The 22,148-nt window shown below is 47.8% G+C and overlaps 1 protein-coding gene across 2 annotated transcripts in view; it reads left to right on the top strand.

The window, feature by feature from the left end:
* Nucleotides 1-5,389: 5,389 nt before the first annotated feature.
* The window catches only part of Tmem229b (transmembrane protein 229B), a 44,327-nt gene continuing 27,568 nt past the window's right edge, over nucleotides 5,390-22,148 (top strand). Inside the window, exon 1 of one of the 2 annotated variants that reach the window (XM_004837359.4) lies at nucleotides 5,390-5,411. The gene's annotated coding sequence lies outside the window, so the exon portion shown is untranslated. Of the gene's footprint in view, nucleotides 5,412-5,629; nucleotides 5,760-22,148 lie in introns of those variants that run through there. The other variant, XM_087195297.1, reaches the window with a different exon arrangement.

The following is a 22,148-nucleotide window of genomic DNA, read 5'->3' as shown; positions in this document are numbered from 1 at the left end:
GGAGGCTGAGCGAGGAGACTTGCAAATTCGAGGCCAGACTGGACAACTTAGGGAAATCCTGTCTTTAAAAAAAAGGTAAGAAGTGGGCTGGGGATTTAGCTCAGTGGCACCGTGCCTGCCTTACAATTGCAAGGTCCTGAGTTCGATCCCTGGTACCAAAAAAAAAAAAAAAAGATAAGAAGAAGAAGAGCCAGGATGTAGCTCAGTGACACAGCACCTGCCTGGCAAGTGTAAGGGCCTGAGTTCTAGTCCTGGTACGAAAAAAATATATAACAAGAGTCTAATGAAAAATTTTTAAAATTTATAAAGAAGAATCTTACAAAGGCATTGAGTCAAGTAAAAATTCCCTATGTGGCGTATTTTTGCTTCTCACACACATTTGCTGTTTGGGGCCACTTAGCAGCCTTTCTCCTCTTTTAGACAATAGCCCCTTGATTTCTGTGTCACTGCTCACCTGGAACTCACAATGTCTGATGATGTGGGGTTTCCACCAGAGGATCCTGCTCAACCAATAGGGAAAATGGATGCACGACTCAACTTGGGAAAAGTTGACTTTACACTTGATAAAAAGATTGGAGACTAGTTTTTCTGCCAGTAGAAAGTCTTGTGCAGACTCCAGTGACTTCCCATGAGCAGGACTCCCAAAGCTAGGGCTGTTCTTTTTTTTTTTTGGAGCATAGAGGATTGAACCTAAGGCTTTTACACTGAGGTAAATCCCTATCCATTTTTTAAAAATTTTATTTTGAGACAGGATCTCACTAGGTCACTAAGTTGCACAAACTGGGCTCAAACTCACCATCCTCCGACATTATCCTTGCAGAGTGCTGGAATTATAAAGAATGTGCCACCATACCAGGGCAGACTCAGCCAGATCTTAGTCTTTTCAAGCTTGTTTTTGTCAGCATCCCCTTCACATCTGAGACACTTGACCATATACTTCCAATAAATGCCTTTCTTTTCTTTTCTTTTTTTTATTTATATATTAATTGGTACATTTTAGGTATACAATACATTTACATTTATCATTGGGTGTTTGTAACTGAACATGATGCATCACAGTTCTTATTTTTTTCCCCATTACCTATGTACCCTTCACCCCCACCATCCTTCCCTATTTACATGGACTTCATTTCCATTTTTTTTCTTTCTCATAATTTTTCCTTTCCTTTCTTCCCTTTCCCCTTCCCCTCCCGCCACAATAAATGCCTTTTAGAATTAAGGTAGCTAAAGTCAGTTTCTGTGGCTTGTGGTAAAAAAAAAAAAAAAAAATCCTAAATGATTATATTCTCATTCCTTAGCCTCTTTGTAACCCCTTTCCTCCCTATTTTGAGAAGAGGCTGTCCCTCTATATTCAAACACCAGCATCTTACCAAGATGGCACTGTATACCCATCTACCCACTTCTCTTTCAGCTTGTTTTCCTGTATAGCAGATCTGATTCCAAACTCAAGATTGCCTCCAGTACTGATGTTTCCTCTCTTTCTACTGCCCTGCTCTCTCATCACAAAATCTGTAACAGACTGTATGTGGCACCTCCTGATCTCCAGTTCCTGCATCCTTCCTGGCCCCTTTCTCTGAGCTGTGTGCCAATCCCTCCACTGAAATTATTCTCTTGAGTCATAACTCTGCTGACTTGCAGTCAGAGGGCAACCCCCAGGGAACCAATTCTAGCAAGCATTAAGAAATATTTCTGATTTCTTTCAAAAGTCATCAAGAACATTCCTCGTGGTAGAGACAAGAGCAAGCCCTTTATGGATGGTTTACTCTGCAGGCAAGGCAGAAAAGTTCTTGTCCTTCGGAAAATAGGCCTAAGAATCTAACCTGCTCAAGGCACTTTAGAAACCACAAAGATATCTGCAAGGCTCTTTTTTTTGTTTGTTTGTTTCAAGGTCTGCACAGTGGTAGAATGGAGATGTGAAGAAAGCTACTATTAACTGCATACTGTGGCAGGGACCTTCCAGAACCGAGTGGAGCCACTGCCATTGATTTCCTAGGTACTCTGGGCTTGGCACTACACAAAGCACCTTATACACATCATCTTATCCTTACTGCTGCCCTAGGGGTGGGTGTTATTGCTGCTTCCATTTTTTGCAGATAAGGAAATATGTTGAAAAATGTTAAATGAACCATCTTAAGGCACCCACATCCACTTAAGGATGTGGAGTCTGAAATCAAATCTAGGCTTGGGAAACACTCATTCAGCAAAATAGAATGAACCATTGCCCAATTTTAGAATTACAAATAAAAGCCAATTAAGATCTTTCAAGTCAGGCCATAATGGCACATGTCTGTAATCCCAGCATTCAGGAGGCTGAACCAGGAAGATGGCAAGTTTGAGGTCAGCCTGAGCATGACCCTGTCTTAAAGATAGATAGATAGATAGATAGATAGGTAGATAGATAGCTAGATAGATAGATGCATGCATTCCAGGTCTGCCTGTGTAAAATCTGTCCGGTCCACTACACAGTTTTACTTTGATAAAATAAGAAGGAAAAGAGGGCTAGCGAGGCATTCTTTGGTGTGGATCAGTGTGGGGCCTTAGTCTGTCCCAGGGACCCTCTATTTTCAATCTCTATCTAAGTCACTACATCCATGATCACTGTGCCCCCTTTCACCTGGGTCCACCCTCCCACCCCTTCCCACAATTCTCCATGCAGGTCTCAGCATTCTTTGGGTGAAAAGCCAGGGGGACCCACTCCTTGCCATGGATGGGTTTTTTATTGTTGTTGTTTTTGCCAGTACTGGGGATCGAACTCAGGACCTTGCTCTTGCAAGGCAGGAGCTGTGGCACTGAGTTAAATCTCGAGCCCAAGGATGCTATTTTTAGGTCTTCTACTGTGGCAAAATGCTCTGCCCTATACATGCCTGATTTTATTTGAAATCTTGGTGCCAATGGAAAGGACCTTGGACGGGGTGCTGAAAGACCTCAGTTTGAACCGCACTGTGCTTTTACTAGCAATCTAACCTTGACTAAACCACACAGCTTCTCTGAGCCTTGACCTCCTCGTTTATGTAGTGTCCTACTCAAAGAAAGAAGAGATGAGCCAGGCATGGTGGTGCCTGCATATAATCCCAGCTCTCAGGAGGCTGAGGCAGAAGGATTGCTGTGAATTTGAAAGCAGCCTGGGCTACACAGCCAGACCCTGACTTGAACTGCCACCCCTGTAAAAATAAATAAATAAATAAATTAATTAATTAATTAATGAAACAAGGAAAGAAAGAAGAGTTGTCAATTGTAAGGCACTATATAAATTGTTTTAAGGAAGACATGATCTATAATGGAGAGATGAGGAAAATCCTGATCATGTTGTTAAGCCCAGAGGGGAGCTAGATAAAGTCTGGCTAATCCTTGTGCCTTAGTTAGTAACTCTCCCTTCTTTCTGATTCTGTAACTGGCAGCTTGGCCTCTACATTAAGGATGAAAATATTAATATTATATATTTTCACATTTTCTTTGACCTCAGCGTTTATTTTTTGCCTCTGATTTTATGAGAAATTCATTTTTGTGGGCCCCTAAAAATATTGTTGGCACTAGACACCCTGCCTACCGTGTCTAATAGCTAAGTTGCCGGGAATTCAGATCTTGCTGCCTTTCCAGCCCATTACACCTTCCTCTAAGCAATGCTGCCTCCCAGAGCCAGAGAGAGAGCTGAGCCAGCTGCCAAACAATCAGAGACAGAGTGGGAGCACTGTGGCTTCATGACAAGGGGCGCGCAGGATGTCCCTCTCCTTCAGCTGGACCTTGCTGTTGGAGTTGATGAAGCTGCTTCTTGCCAGGGTGCATGTGGTGGGGGCAGCTGTCTCCTGTCGCTCTGACAATGTGGTAGGCCCAGTCCACATGGCCCTGAACCCTTTTTCTTTCTCCCTGTCTTTCTCCCAGCAGAAAATAGTTTTGTATTACTGAAAACCTACAATGTACTGAGGACGATGTCACTGAGCAATCACAGCATATTTATGAAGCAGGCAATATGGAGATATTCATTATGCAAAGAGGGATAACAAAGGCCAACAGCCCCTCCTGGCTATCTCCTTCCTATACGGGTTTAAGGAACCCGAGATAACTCCCTCTGTCCCTGTCAGAAATCTAGTGTTTTCCTTAGAGAAGACTGCATTAACCACCCCAAGAACAGGGTGCTCAGGGAGATAGGTCTCAAGCTCCTGGTCCACACTGCCCAATTCCAGTTTTGGGATGCATCCTGACCAGGAACAGGAAGTTGATGAAAGATCCATGGCCCCACCAGGCAATTAGGTGGAAGGCACAGTACTAGATTAGGTTTAGAAAAGAGAAGCAGCCCAGCTTCATGCTCAGAGTGGAGCGAGACGAGCTGGATGAACCTCAGCTTCGTTTCCTTAGAAGACTCCATGCTGCGTTGGACCTCTAAGCACTCTTTGTCCCTGTGGGTAAGGTCTCTTGTCATTCTTCTCCTCATTTTCCCCTCTCCCTCTAGGTTGGTGTTGAACCCAAGGCCTCCTCAGTGTTAGGCACTTGCTAAGTCACCACTGAGCTACACCCCTCGACCTACAGAAGCAGCCACTGCACCCTCAGATCAGGACTCGGCATGCATAGGATGTATTCGAGAGTTAGAGGAGGGGGCCCTCTCTGTATGGACTCTAAAATGTCACATGGCATGGTAAATTTGTTTTGAAATGTCCTTTCCTTGTGGCTAATGTGCCCAGTGCCTGGACCCTTGGCAGAGGAATGGAGGATTTCATTCCTACTCCCCACTCAGCCTTTGTGCCAGGACCCAGGACCAGTTGGAGGGGCCAATCTCAAGTCAGGGTGTCCTGCCACTGATTTCCTACTTCCATATTCTGGAATCTCTGACTTTCCAGATGACATCCTTATTTCTACCTCCCGACAGAAGAATCTGGGTTGACCTCTGAACATACTCTTGTTCAATCTTTGCAGAATAAATTAAATTGTGGACTTTGCAGGGTCAGGCCTTGCTTAGGCAAATCAATTCCTTAAACTTCCATAGGCCTCTGTTTCTCTGTCTTGGCAATGGGAATAATAACAAACGGATACAGCTGTTTCAATGAATGGACTACAATGGCCGCAATGCTGGGGTCACAGTGGCTTTGCAATACCAGGTGGGCCTCGGGTAGCCTGGGCCTGCGTGATACCCACAGTGGATGCGGTACACGCGGTCCCACAACTCCCACAGCCTCAAATGTAGGAAGAGTGGGGAGGGGCGCTGGAGGGTGCAGAGAGGCCGAGGAGCCCTGCACCGCTGCCACTTGCACTGCCAGGGCTGAGGCGCTTCTAGGTGTCTGGGGCAGGGCCGACTCCTGGCTCCAGGACGACGGGAGGCAGCCAGGTCGGCTCTGGCGGGCGCGCAGGAGTTAAGCAGGGCGGAAGGCAGCGCCTGTCAGACGCGAGCATGTGCAGTTTGCACCGCATCCGTACTATGGGTGAGTGCCGCCGCCGCCGCCGCCGCCGAGGGCTCGCTTCCTCTCCGGCAGCGGCGGCTGCAGCCCCTCGGCCCGGGCGCCGCCGCGACGAGCGCCGACCCCTGATGCGGGTGTAGGCGCGGGCGGGCGGGCGGCGGCGCGGGGAGGCACGGGAGGCCACGGGCCGGGAGGGGGGCGGGCGCCGGCGTGGGGGCGGGGAGCGGGCGGCGCAGGAGAGCGCCCCGAGTCCGCGCGGGAGGAGGAGCGGGAGCCGTGGGGAGACTGCGCTCCGGGCCGCACCTGCGGCCGGCCGGCGGCGGGCCCTGCCCGGTCTTGCCCTGCCCGCGGGCCCGGCCCGGCCCCGCTCCGGTAGGTGCCCCGATGCCCGCAGAGAGGCCTTTCCGCCGCCGGCGGAGGTGGTCGAGCTCGGCGGGCAGCGCCGAGCGCTGGGACACGGGTGGTGGGTGCGGTGATGAGCAAGACGGGGACAGCCGGCGTGGGGACACCGCCGGATCCCGCTTCCTCTTTGCTTTCGGTTTCGAGGCGGCTGCCCGGGCTCGAGCGCCAGCCGCAGAGGAGATGGTGCGCCCGGGCTCGGGTTCTCTGAGGGGGATGGGCGCGGAGGGGGGCGTGTTGGGGAAAGGGGTGCACATTGGCAACTTTCCCCGCCTGAAACAAAGGGGTGCCTGGGTTAGGCGAGGGGGAAGTGTCCAGCGGGGATCTCGGGCAGCGGAAGGCTGACACCTCTTCCCCTGGGCAGAGAGAACACTGGAGGCCGCCTTGGGAGGACAGAGGGGGGCGCCAGTCTGGGTCGAACCTGGGGAAGGCGGGCTTGGGAGTGGAACCATGGACCTCCTGAGTTTGAGACCGAAGACTTTGCTGAAGGAGAGGGGATCCCTCCAAACCACCTTGTTGCTTTCTCCCCGGGGTGCATGGAAAAAAAGATACACTGGGTGATGGTGGACTGCACACCTCGGTGCTCTCCTCTCCCCAGGTCCGTGCCCAGCCCCAAATCCAGGCAGTGGCCTGTCCCTGGCTGCCAGCTCTTCACTTGGCCTCCCTGATCCCTGGTCCTTGGTGGGAGACGCTGGACTGGGATGGGGAGCATCCCCAGTCCCGGCAAGGGCAGGAGACACTGGCGTCTTTTGCAGGTGTCTTCCTTTCCCTCCCTCTCTGCCCAGTCCAAACCTGACCGCTCACCCTTCTTGCCCTGACTCATTTGCCTTTCTTTCTCCAGGGTTTCTGGGGTTATGTTTGGTTGCCACAGGCAGAGCTTGCCTTGGGCGGCTGTTCGCAGACTGCTTCCAGTCTCTTCCCAGAAGTCAAGAGCAGGACCCTGGGGAGTGGTCCCAGTGTAACACTGGGGGTCTCTGCTGGCCCATGCCATGTGTTTTCAGCACCCCAGTAACAAATGGACTGCTGCTGTGGCCTTCAGACTTGGGTCATGGGAAAGCGTAGGATTCTCTTCACTGTACCATGACCTGAATGGCCCGCCCTGGGTGTTACAGTGTCTTTCTCTCTAGAAAACATATGACCCAAGCTCCAGGTCCCCAGTCCCCGACCTGTATCTCCAGGAATGAGGTGGCTCCAGCTCCCAGCTGGCTCCCATCCTGGGACAGGACAGCCCTTTGGGAGCTCAAGTTTTTTCCCTGGTCAGAAGGCAGAGCGACATCTGCTTGCCTGTGGAGATGGATGGCTCCAGACTTCAGCTGGACTGTCCTGCCTCTCCGTGAGTGAGCTAATGATCTAGGAGGCTGGGCTGACGTGGACCTGCCAGGACACTTCTCTCTGGAGACATGAAGGGGTGGGGTGAGATGAGGCTATTCTTCCTGGAGGCTTAATGTTTGGAGATGGAGATTTGGAGGAAGGGGTCATCCTTGGAGAGAAATGACACAATATTGAGTATTGACTTAGGCCCCTTAAAAAGTACAGAGGTAGTTGGGAATAGAGGCACATGCCTGCAGTGTCAGGTACTCAGGAGGCTGAGGCAGGAGGATTGCAAGTTCAAGGCCAGCCTGGGCAACTTAGCAAGACCTTTTCTCAACATAAAAGGACTGGGCATGTAACTGAGTGCTAGCCTGCTTACCTAGCATGCATGAGGCCATGGGTTCAAACCCTGAGTACAACAACAACAACAGCAACAATAACAGCAAAAAGTACAGGAGTGAGAGAGATTCCAAGACCAGTAAGGGTAGCAAGAGAAAGTAAAAGGCCCTGGGTTTTAGAGCTATGTCCCTGGAACTTACGGCTAAAGTCAGGTGCAAGGTCTAGACAGCCTAGCCAGCTCCACTCCTATGAACTTTTCCCTGTAACTGGGCAGGGTTGATTATTGCTAATCCCCTGTTGGGTTTATCACAAGCTGTTTATTCATAGCTGCAGATAATATAGAGGCCTGACCTCCCCAGCCCCAGTAGTGAAAAGTGGGCTTTTCCAGGGACTGACTGTTCCTCAGATGTACAGACTGTAAGCAGGGAAAATGATACTCCCTTGACTCCCTCTGTGAAAGTGATGAGGTATGAAATTTTACATTTATAAAGTGATTTAAGAGCCTTGAGTCCTTGAATGAACGATAGCAAATGAGTTAGTGAGCCTTATACTGTGTGCATTTCAGTTGTATCAGATTTGCATACTGTTTCTAAAGGGAAAGGTGTCATTTTACAGGACAGGGCTAAATTACAGCTTCTGTGATAGAGAATGCTCAGTGTTGGTTTTAAAAGTATAGTTTTGTCAGAAAAGCTGTTGCTGGGGTGCACAGGCATTGGGTTTTTTTTCTGTTTACCTCTGCTCCCAGGATGTCTCAGGGCTCCTCCCCGGTAGGATTTGTCCTGGGAGGGGTCCAGGATGCTGGCAACATCTAAGATGTGAGAAGGGTCTCTGGTGTTGTTGGGCCCTCTGAGGTCCAAAGGGGAGACCTGGGTAAGGGCAGCAAAGTGAGGCAGCCTGGCCTCAGCACCTGCCGTATCAGACCTGGCTGCCCTTGAGGGAGGAAAGGGATAGCTAACCCTCCCCTAACCCAAAGCTCTCAAGTGTATGTACCTCCACTCCCCTCCTCCCTGCTCATGCCACCCTCAAATTACAGGCAAGGAGGTTTTGGGTTTTAGTTTTTTATTTCAGTAACATTCCTTTTAAGGCATGGATAATTCCTGTTTTGGCAAACTCTCAGCTCCCTTTGTGGCAATACCTGGCCGAAGAGGGAATATGAGAAGAGATTCTGATGTTCTGGTAGGAAGAAATCCAGCCTTTCTGGCTAAATTTTCTTCTTGTCTCTCTACTCTACCCTTCTCAGAAACCAGAAGGTTTGTATTTGGAAAGTCAAGTACAAGCCTATTTGGGGGAAGGGGAAGGGGGAGGCATTTTTGGTTATGGTTTCCCTTTAGGGAAACTGAGTCACCCCAAGAGTCAGCACACTGAGTGGGGTGTGTGTGCATGCGTGTGTGTGTGTGTGTGTGTGTGTGTGCGAGAGAGAGAGAGAGAGAGAGAGAGAGAGAGAGAGAGAGAGAGAGAGAAAATGAGAAAATGTGTATTGGGAGAATTTGCCTTTCCTACCACAGCGTATAGTTTTCCATTATGAGATAGATTCATGCAGAGAATTTAGGTACCTATGTGTTTGGTTCAAGAGGTACATTCACCTCAGACTTAGAGCTGTGGGATGCTACATGCTGCTGTGATTTATTGGAGAGGAAGTGGTTTCTACACCTGGCACACACAGCCATAGATGGACCTGAGGCTGAGTAATAACCCGAACATGCCCAAGATGAAAAGCAAAGCCTTCTGCCCTTTGCTCACATACCTCAGCCTGCAGGCTAAACACCCCCCTCTCTGCTCTAAGGCCCAACTCCATGTTTGTGCTAACATCAGTCAACTCCCTGTGTGTACATTTAGTGGGGCCAAGGTCACAGAGTGATATTGGCTCCCTGCACCTTCAAAGGATAGTACTGAAAGGAAACTTTCTGACCTCCTCTGATGTTGATGCTTCTGCACAATTTAGTCTGGCAATTTGAACAATAACTACAGTCATCGCCAGTTCCCATTTCTGAACACCCAGCCCCCCCATTATCCTTTACTCTGTGGGCTTCCAGGGAATTTGAGATCCTTTCAGGGCTCCAGGGTCCCACTGTAACTGGTGTTGTGGAAGGAGGCAGTGGCATTGAAATTAGGGTAAACCATCTACATGGGCAAGACTTGGGTCTTCAGGTTGCTTCCTCTGGACATGGCATTATACAAGACCTGCCATCTAACACAGGCAGATATGGATACAAGGACACAACTGGAGAGACCACTTTCCGCCAATCCCCTCCTTCCCTTCCCTTCCCTTCCCTTCCCTCCCCTCCCCTCCCCTCCCCTCCCCTCCTCCCCTCTCCTCTCCTCTCCTCCCACATTCAGAACACACTGGATCATCTACTTCTAACTGCTTTCACAGTTGGACTTGAATGATGAATGCCTTCTAGCTGGTTCATTCATTCGTTGTTTCAGTTTTTAAGAGGCACCCCTGTCACATGAGCTTCTGGACTGGTTCGTTTCCATCTGAAAGGTCACTCACCCTGACTTTTAGTGAGGCCTTGACACCAGCCCTCAGGGGCTAGGGATGCCAACCAAGAAGGAAGTTGAAGGGCCACAAAGAGGGGATTCTTTTCTGGACTTCTGAAGGATGATTCATGCTTTGAGATAAAATGTGCTTCCTTGGACTCTAGTTTTGCTGCTTGCACAGTCAGTGGAGAGTCAGGCCTTGGTGCAGCAAGAAGCCCACCGTCGAGACCATAACTGCCATTCTTTGGGGTGCTGACAGGGTCCTAGTATTAGCCCACTGGCCATCCCCATTGCTTTTACCCTTGGCCAGACTCCATTTTAGTCCCTGGTCCTTAGGATCTCCCTTCCTCTTGTTCCCAATCAAAAACCTTTCCCAAGCCAGTTCATGAGGCAACTAGGGCATTGATCTTTTACCCACCCTCTTAAAACAAACAGGAACAAAAAATAGTGTTACCACTTGGCACCATAAGCAGCAGTTCCACATTTTGGTCCTGTATTGGATTTTTGCTTGCCATAAGGAATGAGGTATTCTTCTACTGACTCGTGGACACCTTCAAGCTCTCATATGCCTGCATGGTTCCTAGCGCACATGAGTGCTCATTATATCATCAGCTATGGTACTTTGATGTGATCAGATACCCAGATTTTTAGGACATTGGGCAATGATACTGTTTGTATGAGAGCTAGTGATGGCAACCGTTTCAGGAATCAGGAAAGCTGGGCTCCCTTTCTGACTCACTCACTTGAATGACCTTGGCTGGCTCATTTTAGACCTCTGAGATTTAATTCTGCAAATGGAGTTTTGGTGGCTTCAGTTATCATAGCTGAACAACAGCTGACAGCCACCATTTATTGAATGCTTACTAAGTGCCAGGCATTAGGCTAAGCATTTTATGTCACTGTCCTTCTCTTGTAGCAATGAGATAGCTGCTATTAATTATCCCCATTTTGACCTGGGTATGGTGGTATATCCCTGTAATTCCAGCACCTGGGTGGCTGAGGAAATAGGATCTTGAGTCTGAAGCCAGCCTGGACTACACAGCAAGTTGTAGGCCAGCCTGTAATGTGTTTTTTAAAATTACCCTTCTATATAGTTAGAAAAACTAAACCTCTACAAGATAAAGTGATTATACATATTATGCAGCTATTTGGCATCCAATCTGGGATTTGAACTAAGACCCATCTGATTCTGTTGTGTTCTATAGCCTTGGATTGGATGAAGGAACATGTAGGGGAGAGAGCAAAAGTGGAGGTAGTTAACATATAAGAAGGAGAATTGATGTGGATTAAACAGCTAGTTCAGGGAGGTTGGAAGTATGGATTCTTATTTGAAGCCAGCATTCTGATGAATGTTCAGGAGGAGAGAGAGGTCTGTACCCTGCAGTGGGGAAGTAGACCAGATGGCCTGTGAGTTACTGTAAGGGGAGCAGGCTTTCTGCTTGGCATAGGAATGTTCCCCATAAACCCCATTTTATTTTGTTGCCAAAAAATTTCCTCTTGCCTAACAGGCTCTTGGGCAGCATTTTTTTTTTTTTCAAATGTTACCCTACTGCCACTAGTTATAGCCGCTTATTTTACAGATTCTCCTTCTCCTCCTCTTTCTCCTCCTCCTTCTTTTTGGTTTTTGAGGCATGGTCTCACTGTGTAGCCCAGGCTAGCCCAGAACTCAAAATCTTCCTCCCTCAACTTCCCAAGTGCTGGAATTAGAACCATGCGCTACCATGCCCAGCTCTTTACAGGCTTTTTTTTTTTTTGTAGCTGGGATCAAATTCAGGACCTTGTGCTTTTGAGGCATGTTCGGCGCCACTGAGCTAAATCCCCGGCCCTGCAGATTCTTGACTCCAATCTTCATCCTCTAGTTTCTGTGCCTTCTCCTGTCCATCATTATATTGCAGCTGGGAGCCCTGCTTGTGACTTGGGTCCCAGGACTCTCTGCAAAGTAGAGAAAGCATGAGACGACCCTATTCTTCTGAGAAAGTATTTCTGGCCACTGATTACTCCATTCAAACTAACCAGCTAGTTCATTGTTTGTTCCAGGCAAGTTAGCTCTAGGCCTCTCCTACCATTCTGCAATAAACAAGGGTTGGGGTGGTGGCCTAGGGGAGGTGAGCTGGTTCCTCTTAGGGTTAGTATGATGCTGTGTAATGGACCCGTGTGCTGGGGGTCAAGACACTTGGGTTCTTATCTTAGCTTAGTGACTCTGGGCATGGAACATGAGTGCTTTGGCTTTTGATTTCCCTACCAATGAAACAAGAATGTGGACAGGATATTCGGTAACCTTCCGTCCAGTAGTTATGCTGGATGATGAAATAGACTCTGTCTGGCTGATTGTGGCCTTTCTTAGGCAATAAATAACACAGCTGATCTGGAAGTGTGGAAGATCAGAGCTGTGAGGGAGAGGAGGAGTTGAAGGAGAAAGAAGCCACACTGGAAGTTAAGGGGGAGAGTCAGAGCTGTAGTAAGACCATTCTTGTGAAAGGGGGCTTGGTCCAGTCATTCCTCCTCTGACTCGTTTGAGGGACAGCTGAGAGGCAGTGTTTGTGTACCTTTACGCTCACTATTTCTTATACCACAGGGAGCATCCCCTGTATTTTATCTTAAAATGTGACCCTCACCTCCCTTTCATCCTCTCACCATCCCTGGGGCAAAAGCTTCAAGTAAAGGCAGCAGTAAAGTTGTATGTTTGGTATATTTTTCACATTCTGCACATTCAGCCTAGGATTCTACCTCCCCTGTTGCCACCCATGGTTGGTGGCTTCTAGGTGATGCAGTGTTGGTAAGAACATGCCTCCTTTACTGCCCTATCTACCTGAAAGGGCAAAGCCAAATCCTAAACTCAGCCTAAGAACCCAAAGGTCTTGGCTCCTTTGTTTATGGAACTAGGCTGTCTTGAGTTCTTTTTGAACAAAACCACTTGTTAAGGACCCATGGATTCTCTCATTCATTGATAGACACCTTCTGTTTTCATTTAACAAAATTCAAGGTTGAAGAGCAAACAAATTTCCACTGACACCACCAAACCAATCATTCCTGTCCCTGCCCATCTTACCATTTTCTTAGCTCCATATTGCAATGGACCAGTTGTCCCTAATGGTGATTACCATACTACTGGGGGTCTGGGAGATGGTTTTAGTTGGTACAGGGACAAACATTCCATTTGAACAGCTATGTTTCTGAACATAAAGACACATGATTCCTTGGGAAGCAACTTAATTTTGTATTCCACTGTCCTTTTATGTTTATTCAGTGGGAGAAGTTCTTTCCCTGTCCTGGGATGAAAGCTCAGTCAGGCTTCATAACTTTTTCTGGTCATTCACAGGCAGCAGGAGGTCTTGTGGTCACTTTAAATCACAAACATGGTCTCAGCTCAGTAGTGTGTACATCCATTTCTCTGTCACTGAACTGACAGGAGAAGATATTCAGGGAAGTGCTGCTGTCTGCCAGCTTCTGGTTTCCTGGACCCTGCACATATTTTTTGCTCAATCTGTCTCTCGTGGCCACGTTCATGGTTTTCTCAGAGACCCCTCCCACAAATACTGGGATCTTCACTCCTTATTGTCTTGAAAAGAGTAAATTATCCTCTCTTCTAGATCACTGCTGCTCTTCAGCCCCTGAGATCTAGTAGTTTATCTCTACCCTCTTTCCACTAAGGTGCTTCTTTCTGTCTGTTGGCCAGGGCCTGCCATCCCTCTCTTGCATGTGGCCCACATTTGTCCCCAAAACGAGTCACATCTCCTGGATGCAGTAAACCTGAGACTGCAGGCTGACTCTGCACTCAGAGGGCTCCCTTGCTCCTGCAGCAGCTGATGGCCAGTCTGTGTCAGCTTCTGATGTCTCAGACAGTGGCTGGACACCAGTCCACCCTGACCTCCCCATCAGGGGACAGATAATCAAGTCTGCAGATTGGTCCTGTTGCACCCGTTCACCAGCCTGTCCTCGAGGCAGATTCTCAGTGGAGGTAGAGTGAAATCAGAGGTGCCACCAGTGGCACCCCCCAAAGTCTTCTGCAAAGCTGCTCCTCCAAGCTCTGCCCACTTACACTGTTCCTGTTTGTGAGAGAGGAGCTTGCACTTTGTCGAGTATCACACTGGGCAGCATTACACTGGTGTATCTTTGCACCTTAGGTAAGGCTTTTGACTTAATATCTTGTTATATGTATATCACCAAAGCCATAACTGTCACAAGAAGTCCATGATGTCATAGATTTTATTGCTTAGGATAAGGCTACACTATGTATTTGACGAAAAACCTGACCTTAATGAAAAGAGTAATGAAAACAAAACTAAGCTTTATTGAGTTCTTATATAGTCAGTCCTCTGTACCTGTGATTCAAATTTTGTATCTGTGGATTCAACCAACCACAGATTGAAGATATTCAGGAAAAAGACTGGCTTCTTACTGAGTGCGTGCAGACCTTTTCCTTGACGTTTTTCCCTAACAGTGTAGTATAACACTATTTACAGGGCATGTACACGGTAGTAAGTCTTATAAGTAACTCAGAGGTGATTTAACACAAAGGGGAGGATGCACCTAGGTTATATGCAGATACCCTATTTTATATGAGGGACTTGGATATCTGTGAATCTCATTATCCTTGGGGTCTCCTGAAATCAATGCCCCATAGAGTCCCAGGTATGGCTGCTGCCAGGTACTGTTTTTAGTATGCAAATATTGTCTCTATTTAATCCTCCTGAGGGTGTTATTTGAATTATCTTTGTTTTATAAATGAGTAAACCAAGGCAAAGAGAGGCTAAGCAGCTTGTCCAGGGTCACACAGTTGGCATCAGAGCCTAGATTCAAATGAAAGCCATCTGAGCCCAGTGTGAACACTTTTAAACCCCTACCCTCTGTCACTTCCCACAAGGGTGGTGGGCAGCCAGGCCAAGTCATGAAGGTGGCACATAAGTGATTGGGAAATGCTGCCTTAGGAGGCGATCGGAGGTTCTTTTTGATGGTTTGCTTATTTGTTTGTTTGAGCCAGGTTCTTGCTATGTAGTTCAGGCTGGCTTTGAACTCACAATCCTCCTGCCTCAGCCTCCTGGGTGCTGGGAGTAGAGGAGTGCTGGGCAATTGTAGTTTCTTCAGTCTAACAGTCAAGCTCTCCATGCATTGCTTTTACTTCTTTCTTTCTTTCTTTCTTTTCTTTTTTTTTTTTTGTGATAGCCTTCGTATGAACTATGTAATTCAGGCTGGCTTTGAACTCACTATGTAGCCTGGGACTTGAGGTGATCTTCCTGCCTCTGCTTCCCAAGTGCTAGGATTACACGCCCGTGCCACCAAGCCTGGCTTTCCTTCCTATTCCAAACTTATCTTCTCTTGTCCCCTAACAACTCCTTTCCAGAGCTGAATCCACCCATACAAGAAATCTGCCATCCACACACCCGCCCTGTCTTACTGTGCTGTCCTGCCCGAAGGGCTGTCATCTGCCTCGCTGTGTAACCTCTTGAGTCCTTTGTAAATTTTTTGAGCCAGAGCTCATCCCCACTTGTTGGGGGTGTTGTTGTTGTTGTTATTGTTGTTTTTGGTACTGGGGATCGAACTCAGGACCTCATGCTTGCCAGGCAGCCACTGTGCCATTGAGCTAAATCCCTTGCCCATCCCTGCTGCAAAGGTGTGTTTGACTAAAACCACTCCTGCTAGGGCTTTTAAGTCCTCTGGCCATTTTGTCACTAAGTTGTATTTATCACATACGCTTATGCAAAGGGCAGCAAATGTGCAGCTCATGCCACCAACTGCCCATTGTTAATTTAGGCAAAGCCGTTGGGCTCTCAACCTTGGTTTCATTGTTTTTAAAATGTAGATGTAGGCTGGGTCTAGTGGTGCACACCTGTAGTCCCAGCACTTGGGAGGCTGAGGCAGGAGGATTGCTGTGAGTTTGAGGCCAGCCTGAACTACATAGTGAGACCCAGTCTCAAAAAACCAAATCCAAAAAGAAAACCTTTTGAGGTCTGATCTGCTGCCTTTTCCCTCTGAGACCTAATGTAATGTTAGTAAGGCCCACTGTCTTTTTTTGGCAATGACAGAAGTGGAAATTAGAAGAATTCTAAAACCCAAACCATTTCTTTTAACTAGGGAGCAAGAGCTTGACATGGCCTAGCAAGACCATGATGATCTGTTCCCACAGCAGGTGTGAGCATGCACAGATGGCACTGCAGAAATGTTATGATGTTTGACAAGGGGTCCTGCCCCAGCCCTGATGTAGGGCTTATGTAATTTACAGTATGTGCTCTTTAAGAAACCTAAAATGTTCTAAACTCCAAGGGTTTGGAATAAGGGCTTGTGGTGCTGTGTATGTTTCTCATCAGAGCCACTGTTGGTAGCGAGGTGGAACAGGTCTTCAGACTCAGCACACATCACAGAACCTCACAGGGGAGCCTGCCGTGTTGGTCTCCCCCGAATCCCGGCCCTGGCCCCACTACGGCCGCAGTCCTTGGCCATGGTTTGCTGCTTTGATTTTTTTAAAATGTTGCATTAAAATATCATTTCTCTTGATGCCTAAATTTTTTGGACATCCTTTTAAATTTTGTACTTGAAGTGAGTGCCTTTCTTGCCCTACCTGGCCCTGGCCCATGGCTCAATCCCTGCATGACTCTGAAATCCAGAAGGGCTGTGGGCGTGGGATGAAGTTGTTTGTCCTCAGGAGGAGCGGGGTACCTTTTGGTGGGTGGCATCTCTGTGTAACGTGGGGGGACCCATTGCCCCTTGGGAGGCTGCACGGTGCCTGGAGGCACTTCCAGTATCTGGATGTTTCTTTGAACCCTAGGAGAGCCTTGTTCCTCCACTGGATCTGGGAAATGACGCAGCCACTCTTGAACATTAATTTACTTGTTAATCCCTATGGCTGCTTTGATCTGACATTTTAAAATTGGAAACATATACAAATGCTCACCAGGAAAAGAGAAAATAATGCAGTGCATAGCAATGGAATCTAAGGTGTTGTTTTTTAAAGAAGGAAACTGGGAAGAGTGGGGACTCAGAGTTGCTCATGCTGGTTGACAACCAGGCCCTGTGTCTGGTCCTTCCTCCTTTCCCTTCCGGCCAACCCTCAGGGGTCCTCAGGAATCTGCCATCCCCTCTTGGTCAGAAGGCACACCTTTTTTTTTCTCATCCTTCCTCCTTGTTGAGCCGTGATGGCCAAGCCTGTGGGAGTTTAGGCCGCCTGCTCCCACCACTAAATGACCAACCCCTCTCAGAGCCTGGGCTGTAAATATTTCTGGCTCTGCCACTTTAGTCTATTGGAGGTCCTCGGGGATGCTCACTTCTCCAGCCTTATTCCTGACTGTGATTCCTCACGACGTGGCATTTTCCATAAATATCCATAAGCATCCTGTTACATACTGTTTCCTCATCTTCTCATCCATTAGGGAAGAGATTCCACAGACCAAGCCTGGCACCTGTTTCTTTGACTTCCTTTCCGTGCTGTCTGCCTCCAGATGGGGGGAGCCATTTCCTTACCCCTCCCTCCTGGGACTCGTTATTACTCTGGAAAATACCAAGATATAGCAAAGAAAAATAAAATAAAGAATGAAAAATAGGTGGGAGGGGTGAGCTCAGTGAGAACATCTTGGGTTCAGTCCCCACCCAGTGTCACAAAATAAATTAATAAAATAAAATAAAGTGGCACACTATCCTGCCTGTCCTGGGCTTGTGGCTCCCTTTGCTCCCCTCCTTCAACCTCTGCACAGCTCAGAGCATCCATGTAGACCCCATTCACAGGCGCTCGTTGTGATTTCTTCTTAGCACTTAGACATCCTTGGATCTGTTTCTCTCTCTGTCTCCTGCTAGAGATCGAACCCAGGGCCTCACACATGCTAGGCAACCACTATACCACTGAGCTACATCTCCAGCCCCTCTTTTATCTTGAAAGAGAGAGAGAGGGAGAAGAGAGAGATAGAAAGAAAAAAAGGGGAAAGAAAAGGAGAGAGGAGATCTCCACTGTGTCTACTTCTCCTTGTGCAGCTTTTCTTTTCCTTTCCAGCACAAGCTACTTTCTGCCTTCCCACACACTCCTCAGTTACTTCCCTTTGTAGCTGCTCCTCAGAAGGTCCCCAGAGACAGTGCTCTTGTCCTTTCAGTCCCTGTACAACATGCTCCTGGAATTGATCATGATGTCTGGGACTCTTCTGCCTCTGCTTCCCGGATGTCCCAGGACCCTCTTCTGGGTGTCCTCCTGCCTTCCTAGTCCTTCTGCGGGCCCCTTCCCACCATCTCCTGCTCTGCCAGCCCTGGGTCACCCTTAACCCTAGCATGTATCTCCTGTGTGGTACTCTGTCCACCTCAGGCCCCAAACATACAGAATGTTAGCTGCCTTTGGCCTGGGCTGGGTTCTCTGATTCTGTGGTCTTTGCATTTACCTGGTGACACAAAATAGGTATTGCATGATTGTTGAATAACTGTGTGAGTGATGTGTGAATAATAAGATAAACTCGAAAGGCCTTTTATCAGTAAAATACAAGAAGGTAAGCTTTAAGTTTTCTGGTATTTGATGTTACAGTACAATTCCCAAAATTTTATCAGCAATTTTTCTCTTTCTGCAGTGCTGATTGAACCCAGGACATTGTGTGTGCAAAGCGTGTTGCTCTATCACTGAGCTGCATCCCTAGCTGCCCAATATTTATATTTCCAATGTTTTAAAAGCACCAGCCCTGTTGTTGTGCTTCAACATTCATGTGCCAACCTACTTGGCCCTCAGCAGTCTGCACATAAAAAAAGGGCTTCTGAAATAAATAAATTAACCTATACAATAGGTGGCTTGCTCAGCTCTTTTTAGCCCTCGGTGTTTCTATTTATTTATTTTTTGTTTTTTTGAGATGGGATCTCACTATGTAGCCCAGGCTGGCTTTGAACTCTCACCAATTCTCCTGCCTCAGCCTCCCAAGTGCTGGGATTATAGGTGTGTACTCCCACACCTGGCATCAGTGTGTCACTTTAAAAACTCTTGCTGGGCACAATAGCACCAGCCTGTAATCCCAGCACTGAGGGAGGCTAAAACAGGATGATTGCAACTTTGAGTCCTGCCTGGGTAACTTAACAAGGCCCTGTTTTAAAATTTAAAATTTAAAGAAAGGGGGCTTGGGAATGTAGCTCAGCAGTAGAAAGCCCCTGGTTTCTATCTCAGTAGCAGGAAAGAAAAAAAAAAAGATTTTTTTCAGCTGTCTGGCTGTGCATTATTTAACTTGTCCTCAAACAGCTGGGCCAGTGAACCTTCAGAGGGAGGCATGCCAGTGTCCAGGGGCATTTATTTTGGAATTAGGTGGTGAGTGTTGGTAACGGCATCTGCCCTAGGAGGCCTGTGTAAGATCTCAGAGGGGAGAACATGGCCTGACAGCCAAAGCAGTGTGGATAGGACTAGCAACAAAATTTTATTTGGAAATGAAATACCATGTAAAACCTGGAAGCTGTGGTTTAACAAGTATAGCCTGACTCATTACCATGGGCTTGCGGACAAAACAAGTATCAGAACATCTCCATGAAACCTTAACTACCAGTAGAAATAGACCCAGAAGTGTAACCCTCTCTTCTGGGGTTAGGATGGAGACCTCTTGGAAGATTGTATCTTGGAAAGAGGAAGGAGTGAAATGATGGAGAAGCAAGAAAAGGGAAGGTTGGGTGGCAAGAGAAAATGTGTCCATGGGGAACATTTTAGCAGCAGAAACCCCAGATTTGTAAACCAAACCTGGTGCCCAGTGAAGATGTCTGACAACCACTGTTCCCCCTGGATCTGTCCTTCATGGCTGCTCCACCCCTGCCCCATCCACCCACTTGGGCTTTGCAGGTGTCTCTGAGCAGCCCAAAGGAGGGAGAGTTCAAACTGTAGGACCAGGTGGTCCGTCTTGGGCATTGCCCACGAGGAGGAGCCTGGCTGTGCTGAGCCCAGCCCTGTGGAGTTCTGACATCTCCACAGTTGTTTCCTCTTCCTGCTCCCACCAGAAACAGAAGTTTATTCATCATTCACCCAACTGACATAGAAGGGTGTACTCAGTTTCATTGGGTACAGTGGGGTACAAGTCAAGCCTAGGCCCTCTGTGTCATCAGAGCTGCCATGATAGAGGTGTGGAGAAAAGACTCACTGAAAGGTAAGGGACATGTAAGTTGTCAGCATTGTGACTCTACAGGAGAGCCCAGCCAGAGCTGTCCCCCAACGCTGGGGAATTAGATGCCTTTAAGAGTCTGTGGGAGGAGGGATTGTGGTCGGTTAAGTAGGCTGCAGCAAGATTTTGCTAGAGTCCTCCTCCCCCTCCTTTGGTCTGTGTTTGGGAAGATAACCTTTCAGTGAACATTGAAGGACAGGCAAACATAAGTGAACAGAGAGGAACGACTGGCACATTCCAGGTGTGTGTTGGGATTCTGTGAGCAGAGACCCAAAGGCAAGAGCATGTGCTGCGGGGACAGCAGCTTACAGACCAGCCCTGATAGAGCCAAGGGTCTGTGCTGTGAGGTAATTTGTTCAAAATCTTATTGACCATCTATCTCATGCTAGGCATTAAAAAAATCCTCCTATGTTTTGCCTCCAGCTAAAAGATAAACACACAAATAAATACATACTTTCTAATTCTCAAAGTAACGCATGTTCAGTATGGAACATCTACTTTCTTCATGTCCAGGACCTTTAACTTATCTTTTTCAGCCTTTCCTTTTTTTTTTTTGGTACCGGGGATCGAACTCGGGTCCTTACGCTTGCACAGCAGGTGGTGAAACGGCTAAGCTAAATCCCCAGCCCATTTTTAGCCTTTCTTTGTTTTATGGGTTCTGAAGCCCTTCTTATTTTATTAATAACATTTATTTTTTTCTTGTTTTTTTTGAGGGGAGTACTGGGGGATCAAACTCAGGACCTTGTGCTTGCAAAGCAGGTGGTGGAACCACTGAGCTAAATCCCTGGCCCTTTCTTGGATTTTTGAGACAGGGTCTCATGACGTAGTTTAGGGTGGTCTTGGGCTTACTATGTAGCCCAGGCTGGCCCTGAACACCTGACAATTCTCCTGCCTTACCCTCCTGAGTGCTGGGATGACAGGTGTGCGCCACCACTCTTGGCTAGTAATTTTAAAAGCATTTCATTCTGTTGCTCTACTAATTTTATTTTCTGGCTCAAACTTCTGACATGGTCTCCATTTCTGTCTAGTGTCAGGCGAACCCTGTGTGCTCAGCCCCTTCTCTCTTGAGGCTTTCTGGTCACTTCTCTGTGAATACTGATGCTGTGCACTGGAGCCAGAGCCACCACTGGTCTTGGACAGGAGGGTGGGAGGTTCCTGGAGGGGCTGGTCTCGGTCTCCCTCTGCCCTGACCCAGTGGCCAGGGAGCAGCCTTGGTGGCCAGGTAGCAGCTGGAAAGACTGGCCTGGCTGCTCTGCATCCAGTTATCAACATCTCAGGAACCCTCCCAGGCCCCAGTCTGCTGGCTCAAACCTGAGGCCTGGTGGGGCACAATCCGCACCTGCTCTGCTGGGGTTCAGATCTCAGCCTTGGCCCTCATGAGCATTGTGACCATTAGAAAGCAGGTAACCACTTGGAGCCTTAAACAGTGGAAGTAATCATAGTCTCTATCTTAAATGATGTTTGTGAGAGGTCTTAGAACAATCTCTGTCACCTATAGATGCTGTGTGAGTGTTGGCTGGTATCATAATTGTTTCATGGATTCATTTTCTACCAATAAGTCCTCTGGTTGGTAGTTTTTCTACCAATTTATTCATATTTGCCTTCTGTGTTTGGGGAGCCCCTATAGTTCCTTCTTGTTTCCTGGTTCTGTAATGGATTTATCTTCTCTAAAAATATCTTTTCTGTTCTTTCTGGGCCAAGGGGGAGGCAGAGATATGCCCTTGGCCTCCATGTGACAAGTCCTGCCTTGCCCTCAAGCTATTTCTCTCGGTGTATGTGTGTGTATCGTTATCTAGAACACACACCAAGGTGTACCTTGTCACATGCGTCTGCTGACCAATAACCTGGCCAGGGCAGGACTCGCCTCCTGGTCTGAGTCACCCAATGCTCCTGTGTCCTGTGCAAGACTGAAGGTGACAAGTCTTCCTCAGGCTGGTTTGAGACTGTCCTAATGAATGTAATGGGTCCTCTGTCTCCTTCTGTCAAAAGGAATGTTAATTACTTTCAGCAGTCTAATTACATGGCGAAGAGAGATGGGTGGAGATAACATTCCCTTTAATTACTCTTGCCTAACTGCTGTTGGGAGCCATTATTTGAGCATGTTGCCAGGCCAGGTCCTTTCACAGTAGATGGAGCTGTC

This window comes from Heterocephalus glaber, unplaced genomic scaffold, assembly GCF_053883595.1.
Source record: "Heterocephalus glaber isolate CG9 unplaced genomic scaffold, H.glaber_assembly_v1.0 deba00001608, whole genome shotgun sequence".
Classification (NCBI taxonomy): domain Eukaryota; kingdom Metazoa; phylum Chordata; class Mammalia; order Rodentia; family Bathyergidae; genus Heterocephalus; species Heterocephalus glaber.
The sequence above is the reverse complement of the archived record's forward strand: the minus strand, read 5'-3'. Positions and strand labels throughout refer to the sequence as shown.